Source organism: Bidens hawaiensis, unplaced genomic scaffold (assembly GCF_021521415.1).
Source record: "Bidens hawaiensis isolate Kalapana, Puna unplaced genomic scaffold, B.hawaiensis_p1.1 tig00012553_1, whole genome shotgun sequence".
In the NCBI taxonomy this organism is placed as follows: Eukaryota; Viridiplantae; Streptophyta; class Magnoliopsida; order Asterales; family Asteraceae; genus Bidens; species Bidens hawaiensis.
Window position 1 is genome coordinate 125,482 of NW_027492027.1, and position 12,449 is coordinate 137,930.

At 32.5% G+C, this 12,449-nt stretch overlaps 1 pseudogene; it reads right to left on the reverse strand.

Moving 5' to 3' along the window:
- Positions 1 to 2,149: 2,149 nt before the first annotated feature.
- LOC143541337 (small heat shock protein, chloroplastic-like) lies at positions 2,150 to 3,275 on the reverse strand (annotated as a pseudogene).
- Positions 3,276 to 12,449: the final 9,174 nt, after the last annotated feature.

The following is a 12,449-nucleotide window of genomic DNA, read 5'->3' on the forward strand; positions in this document are numbered from 1 at the left end:
TATCAATGTTGAATGGTGTAATCAAGAGGGTTCGATAAAGTATTTGTTTAAGTACATTAATAAATGCTCGGATCGTGCTACTATAGCACTTGTACAAGAAAAGACTGACAATCAAGATGAAGTGGTAGACGAAGCTAAGGCGTTTTATAATTGCAGATATCTATCTGCATGTGAGGCTGCATGAAGAATTTTTTCTTTTGACGTCCGTTATAGAGTTCCTTCTGTTACCCGGATTTCGTTTCATTTACCTGGACAACAAACAATTGTGTTCGTAGATGATGATGATGTGGAAGATGTTTTAAACAAGCCGACTGTTGGTTCTTTAAGATTCACTGCTTAGATGGAGTGTAATGAGAAATATGGTCTTGCTCGAACGCTAACTTACATTGAGTTTCCAAAAAAATTTGTTTGGAAACAAGATGAACGACATTGGGACCTACATAAACGAGGTTTCTCTATTGGTCGTGTTCATCATGTTCCTCCAACTTTCAATGAAGCATACTATCTAAGAATTTTGTTAAACAAGGTTAGAGACCCTACGTGCTTTGAAGATATTCGTACTGTTGATGGTGAAGTGTGTGCTACTTATAGAGATGCTTGTTATAAAAGAGACATTTTAGACGATGACAACGAGTATATAGAAGCTATTGGTGAAGCAAGTCATACTGCAAGTGGTTATTATTTACGAAGTTTATTTGCTACAATCTTAATCACATATAGTTTATCTAGACCGGATGATGTATGGGAAAAGACTTGGCCGTATTTAATTGATGACATTCTTTATAAACAACAAAATGAGCAAAAAAATCCAGGTATCAAATAATTAGAACTTCTTATCTTTTTAAATACTTTAAGACATTACCAAATATGTTTAGTTAAAAACTCAGTTTTATTCTGTTGTGATTCGTTATAGATTTGGTGCTTTTAGAGGCACAACTAAAGAACCTCGCCTTACTTGAAATTCAAAACTTCCTACTACGAAATAATTATACTCTGCGTTATTTTCCTACAATTCTTTTCCCTTATGAGGATTCTATCGTTGCATCAACAAATCATTTTATGAACGAGGAGCTAGCTTATGATACACAAGTCATGACTGATGAGTTTCAACGACTTTTTATTTCATTAACGGTTGAGCAACGAGATGTGTATAATGAAATGATGAAAAAAATGATCCAAAGAAGGGGGTATTTTCTTTGTGTACGGTTATGGAGGGACGGGGAAAACTTTTTATTTGGAAGACATTATCGGTTTCCATAAGATCTAAAGCTAAAATATTTTAATTCCTATAAATCTAACTAAGGATTCTACCTGTTCAATAACAAGGAATCCAGATATTTGCAACATAATGAGTAAAACGAATCTGATTATTTGGGACGAGGCTCCTATGATACATAAACATGCTTTTGAAGCCTTGGATAGAACTTTAAAATATGTTTTAAAAAGTGGTAACCGTAACACTTATGAACATCCATTTATTGGGAAAGTTATTGTTTTTGAAGGTGATTTTAGACAAATCCTACTAGTAGTACAAAACGGATCACGTAGTGACATTGTTAATGCTTCACTTAGTTCATCCCACATTTGGTCCAAATGCAAGGTTCTTAGGTTAACAAAAAACATGAGGTTAATGATCGGATGTCAGGCATCAGATTTGGAAGAGACCAGTAGATTTTGCCGAATGGTTGTTGGAGCTTGGTGAAGGAAAACTTGGCGGTGACAATGACTCTAATGCCATTATAGATATACCAGATGATCTTTTGATTAGTGATTCATCCGATTATTATTGGAAAATTTTAATGATATTTCATCTTTTAAGAAAGGATTATACTTGCACCTTTAAATGAGGTTGGCCAAGACATTAATGACAGATTTTTGTCTTTGTTTCCTGGAGAAGAAGTTGAACATCTCAGTTCTGATAGTATAGAAAAGCCTGATGGTGTTGGTACTGGTTTCTACCCGTGGCGCCCACAGGTCAATAACCTAGTAATATAATAACATCATTGTGTTTTTAATACCACTCTCACCCGTATAACACATTCCGGTTTAAACTTGGTATTTTAAAACAAACATTGAAAGAAAGAAATTTACAACTCACATCACATTATTTAAAAAAGGAAGTTACAAGCAGATATACATAACACATACATCACTGGATATCCACATCAATCACCTTTCTCTCAACTTTCACCTTTGGAATGGATATCAAAAGAACACCATTCTTCAAATCAGCTTTGATCTTATCTTTCTCACAGTTATCCGGCAGATTAATTCGAGTATGATAGGAGCTGTAATTCTTTGTAGCCCATGAATTACCTGCAGCAGCATTATCTCCTCCTCCTTCATGCTCCTCCTGCTTATGTTCACCCTTGATCCAAGCATGTTATCCTCCACAAACACCTTTAGGTCTTCCTTTGAGAGCCCGGGAACATCGAATCTCATCTTGATTTCGTTCTCGTCGTCTTGTATGTCCCATGGAGACCGAGTGTTCCATCCTGCAGTCTGGCTCCTCATTGGGAATGTCATCGAGTCGTCAAACATCTTGTCGATTGTATCCAGCATTGTCGCATTGTTCTCATCGGAGATAGCGGATCCAACAAACCTATATATAATTACAATGTATAAGAAGCCATTAATTAAAAATGGCAACTAATTATTACCTATATATATATATTTCAAACTAGTTTAAGGCCCGTGTATTACACGAGTAGTTCTTGAAAATATAATATTAAATAAATAATCAGTATACAAGAAAAAATAAACCCGTTAAACACTATTAATACAGTCGTTGTACAATAGTCTTTGAAAAAAATTTTAAGGTAAAAGATAATAATAAATATCAAATGTTTATGTTTGAAAAAAAAGAAAGTAAATATTAAATTAACAAATTTTGAAGTATAAATTTTAAGAATATGATAATTATTATTTTACTATTATAAATTTGTTAAAAAATGTGAGATTTAATATAGGAATGACAAGTGACAAAACTTGTAGCCTTTTATTAGAAAGTATAGATATAGATATGACAATATTATATACTTACCGAAGGGTGATATGGTTGAAGACGGTCGGGAACGTTGAGCAGTAGCGCCATCTTTGTTTTGGGTGTTACTGACGTGAACATCTATGGAGCTATCGTTTCCAGCCTGAGCTCTGATGGTGGAGCGTCTCTTACTATTACGGGTTTGTGAACCCGGGAAGAAGGCCAAGCAAGGTGGCTTGGGTGAAGGTTTAGAGATGAGAGGAGTAGATGGAATTCCGCATGTACATGCCATTGCTCAAGGGTTAAGTATGCTTAAAGATATTGATCGATTGTTTGATGATTTCATGGGATAGCATGAAGAGGTTTATATAATAACATGATGATGGTGGATTCTTGAAGGACCTTGAAGATTAGAACCAAACCAGACCCACATCGTGTTCTTTTGTTTTCCCGGGTGTTCTAGACTCCTTATTTGCTGTCAAATTTTCCTTTTTTTCTTTTTATTTTTATTTATTTATTTATTTTTGCAAATTAAAGCAATAAATATTTAAAGTTAAAAAGTATTAAACTTTGTTACCAAAAATAGTAATTTATTTATCACACCTTCATACAAATTTCTTCACACGTTTTATGAAAGTGTTGCTAAAATAGTTTCGTAAACGAGAAAATAGCTGCTCTTGGTTCCGATTTATGTTTCTATATTCTATTATATTTAATTTAATTAACAAAACTGTTGAGAAAGAGAAGTTCTTTCTTTATTTAATTTTTTTATTTGTGATGAAGTTGATTAGTGTTTTCTAGAAAATTGGTTTTGTAAATGAGCCAAATGAACTGGCTCGATATGTGAACGGGCTGATTTTCAGCGAGTTTTTTCAAGCCGGCTCGGTTTGTGAAGGGCCGATTTTGAGTGACTTTCTCAAGCTGGCTCGCTTTTCAAACATTGTACTTTTTTCAAGCTATTCTTAAGTACATGTACAGTTTTATTTGATATTTTAGTTTTTATAATGGAATGTTTAATTTAATAATATGCTTGTATATAAAGTTTATGTTTTAAATACTTCAGTAAGTAAGCAAGATGGACCTCCATTTGGGTCTGATAGTTCTTCAAGGGCAAGTCATATGAACCAGAAAAGCACAACCTTGTTTCTGATTGGATGTTCACATTATGTGGATGCGTTACTTTTTAAATGAGGACTGGTGATGCTCCTCCTGCTTACATGCCAATGCCATCATCATATTTGACTTTATACTCCAAGCTTGCGGGTCCAACTGCGCAGACGTCCCTGTTTAAGGTGAGTCTTGCGGGTCCAACTGGGCTCTGCTGGGACCTACCTCTTCAATAAGAAAGGACGAATAATGCTCCTCTTGCTTACCTGCATAATTTTTTTCTTGTTGTTACCTTTGACTAATTTTGCACGTTCGTTGTTACTTCCAGTTACTGAAAAGTTTGCTATACTGATATACATGTATTTTATAAATAATGTTCAATCGAATGTCAAAATTCTGATTTTATGTTCTATACTTGTGTTTATTTTGACATGTTGTGTTATCTCAAATGTCCTGTTTTAATGGTTACATGTGCCACAACGACAGTTATGCATTTGGCTTACTTACTGTTATTGTGTGTGCTATTTGTGTGATGTGGGATGAAGAGGTGGAATTCTTTAGGTTAATGTATGCTGCTGGTAAAGCTGACCGAGCCGTCAAGGCAGAAGCCGGGGCAAACAAATTTCAGAAGAATTGAAGAGCTTGAAAGATTATGGTATGTGTTTTTCTTTTTGTTACTCATAGCTTTTACTAATTGATACTATTTTTATTTTTATTTTTTCAGAATTTAGTTCTTTTTTTTTTGCAGTAAAGATGACCGAGCCATCAAGGCGGAAGCCGAAGCAAATAAATTGATGAACAATTAAAGAGCTTAAAAGTTAATGGTATATGTTTTTCTTTTGTTACTTGTAGCTTCTACTAATTGATACTATTTGTATTTTTCTTTTTTCAGAATTTAGTTCATTTCTTGGTGATTGATATAGATGTTTACATTTGCATAGATGTAGGGAACATTGTACTATTTATGAGCTTGATGATAACTTTTAGAAGTTTTCGTAAGCCACACAACCAAGTCTGTATTATAAAATTTTAGCCATTAACGTTTTTAATAGGTTATAGACATAAATTTCTCTTAAGATTGATTTGTGTTTACGTTGGTAATTTACTTATTTAGCCGTAAGTGAGATCAGACTGCTTTAAACATGTGCTTGTTAGAATGGGATGTTTTAGATATTACATTAAAAAAACACTGGTTTGAGTTTACCCTTAAAAAACTTGACTTTATACTTTAAAAAACACATGTTTACTTTACCTTTATAATAAACTTTTATTCAATAGAAATATATATTAATGAGATAAACAATAAGTCCAAGTTGCAGGTTCAGATCATGTGTGTTGAGATTAGTGCTTCCAGGTTATGCAAGCTTGGAGTACAATCTCACTTGCCGAGTTGTTTGGTATGATAATGATCTGAACTTAATTAATCTTGTAAACTGAATGCATCTTTATTTCTATTGTATTTCAATTTCTTGTCACCAGAACACCGCATTTCATTCATATGCATTGAGCTATGGGCATATTGTTTGCAAGTGTTGTACTTATTTAGCAACATCTGTTTTGAAATCTGAAGAGTTTATATTTGCAAACCCAAAAATCAAGTATCGCGTTTGCAAAACGTTTTTTTCTTTTTGATGAATTGTTAGATCATTGAGGCCAACATGGTATTATGCTCGGGCTTTATTTGGTTTAATGTCAAGTATTTCTTTTTTTTTTCTTTCGTTGAGTAATTTCGACAATCAAAAGCATGGAGATTTATAAAACATCTCATCTAACTTTTGTCTGTATTTAGTCAAATCACACTACTATATCAATTAAAAGAAAATTACTGTATTTTAAAGGGATTATAATTATTTTAATTAATCCAGTTGTTCAGTTGAAAATCGTTAAATAAATATGAATCTCTTTAATGCAAAAAAGAAAAAAAAATATGAGGACCTTGATATAAGCATGAAGTTAACAACTATTCTATATTAATGATATTTAATTTTAATGGGAAAAGATACAATACAATAATAGCTTATTGTACCATAGGTACGCGAATCCCCCTTTTGCACAAAATCGATCCATAAAATCACATCCCAATATCTCGGAATCGTCAATACATATCCTATTAATCATTGGTTCACAAAAAAAAAACAGCTTTGGATCGTTAATCGATCAATAATTTACTTTTTTTTTCACGAAAACCGTTTTGAGCGTTTTAGGTTTTGGCTAAGCGTTTTAGGTTTTGGTTAGCTTTTTTTGGGCGTTTTTAGGTTATGCCTTTGAGCGTTGTTCATATTTTATGCATATTTGCTAATTAAACTTGAAATTGTACCATTCCTTTAAGATGTTAAATGATGTTTATAAAATTTGTGTTTTTTTAATTGATGACGCAATGGGCAAACCCGAGTCAGCGCAACCTACCGCCTCAACTTGAAAGGTCCATTATACTAGATCTGAAACATTGTCGTATTGCAAGCCGTTTTTGGATCCCTCCGCATCGCGCGGGCATCTACTAATATATATATATATATATGTATATATATATATGTATATATATATATGTATATATATACATATATATTTTAAGTTGTTTGCTCAATTTAAAATATTTCATACAAATGTTTTAGTTTTCTTTTAACCCTTATTTTCATGTTTTTATTAGTTCAAGTTCGAATGATCCGTTGGCGACTTTTAGTTTGTTTAAGTCAAATTTTCGTTACACACAAGCACGCAAGATCCTAACTTATATGTATACTTATCTTATTAGCAACTAGCAAATATATATGTATACAAGTAAACACAAAGTATTAACAAATGTCATACATTGTACCATACTAACAAACTATTATAATCTTTAGTAATATATATAAATTTATATAAATATGTTTTAGTTGCTGGAATATTATAAAATTATAAGTTTTATTCTTATTGTGATTATGGTGTCGTTTTGTCGGTTTTGCCGGTTTCGCGTTTTAACGGTGAACCGGTTAACTTTTCGTGAAGATTTGAGTTTTAAATTGTTAAAAATACTTTTTAAATGGTTTTAATCAAGTTTTATTAGGTTTTCAACAAAAATGATATGGTTTCTATATTTGTTTCCATTTTTTAAAAAAAAAATTATTTTTAACGTTTTCGTGTCGGTTTTCGCGACACGAACCGTGTAGGGTCAAGCTTTGCTATCTTGACATTTTCTTATACTTTAACTTATGTTAAATATAAGAATTTTATGACTTTAGGAGCTGTTTTAAAAGAGTTCCGAAAACTCATGTCGGTTCACGTTAAAATTCGAACTTTTTGACCATTAATGTTACCGACAAGCTATTTAAGTCATAATATCAAAGCTAAATCATTTTATACAGAAAATACACACGTAATAACAAGTAATTCACCATCACATTCATGTCTGATCATATAACACCAAATATGCACACTAAACCAATTTCTCAACTAAACATGCTCAAGCCTTAACTTCAAATTTCTATCAACACATGAGCATGTTATTTCTATAATGTTAATATGATGTTTATGCATCAAATTTTCCAGATCATAACAATTTAGAACATGTTCCTATTTTATCCTAACATCATCATCTAAACAATAGTATTTTTAACACTTCAAACAACAAAGTTTCCATAATTAGCAACTTGGTTATATTTACAACTTTCATTCAACTCAAAAATTTTCATGATAATGTTTACTAATACAATTCTAATTATAAGCCCTTAATCATTAATATATCAATGTGTTCAATAATCAAATCAAATTATTAAACAATATGCACCAATTCAAAAAGTTTCCTTTATTAGTAATCAACAATTCATCATAATCTAACTTTGGATATTTGTTTTGGAACAAGCAAGTCATAAGATTTCTAGCATGTAACCTATCATGAATATTATCTTAAAGTTTCATTAATCATTTAACAATCATCAATTTATCCAAGTATTCAAATAAATCCCCAAATTGCAAATTTCAATCTATGAACAATCTTTTATCAATCTTTATCTAATTTCACTTTAATTCTAGGAGATTAATATGTTATGACTACATTAAACAACTATTTGATCATTAGTTAAACAAAAAATCCACTTTAAAATTCAAACCCACTTATCGAAATAATCCATGTTCTTCCTAGGTCTTTCAATCAAGTAAGATTATTATCAAATCCAAGTGTCATAATCAATTTCAACAATACAAGCAAGCTTATTACCATGAGTGTATGCATGTATGTGGGTGTTCAACACCCCTCACACATACACACACACACACACACACACTCACGGATGAATCACACACACACACACAAGCATTCACTAATTTTTGTTTCTAAGGTTGATTCTAACCCATTTGTGTGAAACATTACTTAATCAAACTTGATTAACCAAAAATAAACTATATATCTTACCTTGGATTTTGAAGAAACTAGTATGATAATGAAAGAAAGATCTTGTGTGTGGGTGTTTCCTAGCTTGATTCTTGCTTCCTATAATACTTAATCTTCCATTATAGTGTGTGTTCTTGATCAAGTATGATTTTCATTTGGATCGATGGTGGTGTAAGGGAGTGGTGGTGGTGGTGCCGTGAGTATATGGAGAGGGAGAGGGAGAGTAGATTAGTGGGTTGTATACTAGGATAGCGTACCATATTTATAGGTTTATTAGGACATAGTTTTGCAAGTAAACTATGGTTGGTGGCCAATGGTTTTGAGAGAAACAATGGGCGGGAACATGGGTTTGGGTTGGGATCTTGTGGGCAAATTAATCAAAGTCTTAAACTTCCTAGTTTACGTGTTATAAATTTTAGCTAATCAATCGAACTCCGTTTCAAATGATTTTTAGCATGTTTGATCCAATATTGAATTCCTGACAAAACGAGCTAAAGAAACTTAATTTTGGTGGTGGTTGGTTCCGAGTTCATACGGTGTCCTACACTGGCTTTTGAACACTTATTTTTCTAGTTTTCGCGATTTGAATCTTCTAAAATTTAGTTTATATACTATCTCTAATATTATAATATAAATTTTAATTTTTCGAGGCCATTTAGACACGTTTAGGATTTTATTCGTTTCTAAGTCATCACCGGAGGTCATTTTGCGCAGTGTTCGCTACGAGACAAAATTGGACTTTTTCAAACTTAATTAAATATGTCTCAACAATGGCTTATCCAGACAAAAAAAATAATCCTCAGGGACAGGAATATTTTAACTATTCAACGATACAAGATCCTTACTTTGCTCAAACTAATGGTGAACGTCAGAACATGGAAATATATGACATTGAAGATGATTCAACTCATTACGAAATCAATGTTACTAAACTAGCTAAAGCAATGCTCAAGAAAGAAATAGATACTTAGGAAAAGCGAAAAAAAAAGGAGAAAGGAGAAAACACCAAGAAGGACAACAAGATCAAGAAATTGATTGTTCGATGAAATTAATAAGAATCTTAGTAGTTGTAAACAATGCAATTATAATAAATGAAGTGCAATCTTGTAACAACATAAATAAAAGATATATTTAAATTTTCTTGAAATTATTAAAAGAATTATGTCAAGAATAGATCACACGAACTCTCAGAGTAATTCTTTCAGTACATCTGAAAGTGAGAGTATACTAGATAGGAAACTGGGGAAAGGTCCAGGAGGACGAAATCCAACTCCAAGTCAATGCTACATGAAATAACTCGCAAAGATTAAATAAAACAGATATAGAAAGAGAATTATAGAAATTCTCGTGGTTTGTTTGTACACAAGGTATGTACTAACAACAAGAAAGTATGGATGCCCCTCAAGAACCTCATCAACTATCATGAAGTGTAACAACTCTGGTTTTCGAATATATATATATTTTTATACCCGACTCAGTTCGATGTTCAAACTATATTATAAAAAAATGTTGCGTTTATCGGGGAGATTAATTATTAATATATTATTGTTTAAATTATATAAAATATATTCATTATACTTTTCTTGTTTTGGCATATTTAACCCAAAACACAAACTTTTATCCTTCTTTGTACCATCCTTAATCATCAGGGACTGAAAGTGAAAATTAGGTATATTATTATTAAAGAATCTATTTAACCGGTTCTTATCTCTAACTAGACCCGATTTCTCAAACTGAACCCATAACCATGATCACAATCGAATCTGTGAGCCCTAATCCAAGGATTATAATCGGAATTGATAATCCCAACTCGTTTATATGTTAAAAATCGGCCCAATAGCCAAACTTAATTATAATATCGTGATCTACAAGTATCTAATTTGATCTTTCTAGAACCAACTATAAACCCTAATCCCTAATTTTATATAAACGATGATAATATTCCAATTAAATTCACACCTACCGTCCCTCTGTAAGGCCCCGTTTCCGGTAGCCCTACTTTAGCGTTGGATTTACTCATAAACGCAGTTCTACAAGTCAAAGTTAATTAAAACATTTCGCGGAAATGTTAACTTAATCATTCGTTACAAACATTCAGACTTTTCTTTAAACATAACATAAAACATCATATTTAAAACATCATTTCTTTCATCTTCAGATGCCAGCCGTTCAATCCACGTCATGTGTCATCCTCATGCCAGCTTGTTAAACATAATTACCTGCGTGCATACTAAAAGTCAGCTACACTGAGTGAGTTCTAGTTAATCAGGCCACATACAATACATTCTCATGAAATCACGTATACGTATCCGAAGATACATATTCCTACTTAACCGAACTTCATTCCTGACACTTCATAATTATCCGTAAGAGGACAATTGCATAATATCTATTAGAAAAACAATTACTATCATTCATAAAAGTAACAACTTGAATCACCCATAGAAGGGTCTATATAAACTATCCATAAAAGGATCCATAGATATTATCCATAGAAGGATCCATAACGATACCCATAGAAGGGACCCTATATACTTTCCATAAAAGGACCACTATACTTTATCCATAGAAGGAACTCTATACCTGATCCTTAGAAAGAACCATATACATTGTCCATAAAAGGTACTCCGTGGAAGGAACACATGCTCAATTATATAATATCCGTATAGGGAACACAAATAAGGTTCACAGTCCTTATTTACGCTATCACATATCGAGTCTAAGTCCCATAGTAGTTTAGAAGGATTTGCCATCCTAACTTACTATGCCGAACGTAGATCTCACATACCATTCATGTACCTGCTTACACATACCTCACATATACGATAATTACATCGTAGCATACGAACACTCTAGGCGTTCTTCACATCATTCATCTAAAAACCATACTCCTCGACGATACGTGCAATATCCGAAGATCATTCACGCACCGACAAGCATTCATTCATAACATTCATACATACTATCACATAGTTCATTATAGCATACACTTAACATTTAAGGTAGGTGTATTAACGTTCACATTGAGTATGCACACAGCCCCGAAAACATAACAAGGAAGTGGGCTAGAAACTCACCTGAGTTCTGTTACGTTCTCCGTTAATTGTTATTCCTCTCTTTAACTGTGCTCGGCTAACTGTACATTAATTACACGTATTAATATTGTCCTAATCACATTATTCAAGTTTCACCAGAAATTTGTATTCGAATGGCATTAGAATACATTTGTGTTAGTATACATTTGTATTCTAATGGCATGTGATTAGAATACATTTGTTAGCATTCAACTTGTATTAGAATACCTTTGTATTCGAATGGTATATGATTAGAATAAATTTGTATTCTAATGATCATATTGTAATTGATTGTGCCCATGTAATTGAATGAGCACATTGTAATTGAATATGCCCATGTAATCGAATGAGTACATTGTAATTGAATGTGCCCATGTAATCGAATGAGTACATTGTAATTGAATGTGCCCATGTAATCGAATGAGTACATTGTAATTGAATGTGTCCATGTAATCGAATGAGTACATTGTAATTGAATGTGCCCATTTAATCTAATGACTACATTGTAATTGAATGTGCTCATGTAATCGAATGAGTACATTGTAATTGAATGATACATTGTAATTGTATGGGTCAATGTAATCGAACGAGTTGAAATCGTTTGGTCTTTTTATAACAATTACCATTACGTTTCATGACCTTAACACCCTATTATGGTTCAGTATTAACCCCTAAACGTTCCCGTTTCCATTTTCGGCCAAGACTCAACCCATTTAGCCCTAAAGTTTGAACCTTTATGGGTTTAAAACATTCAAATGCTAGATCTAGGGTTTCCTTATGAGCCTTATATATCCAAGAGTTTGTTAAGTCCATTTTTGAACATCAAGTTTATAACTTTATGAACCATCCACACCCGATCTACTCTAGGGTTAAGTCTCATGGCAAACCGTTCATAAAAACATAATATTTAAGATAA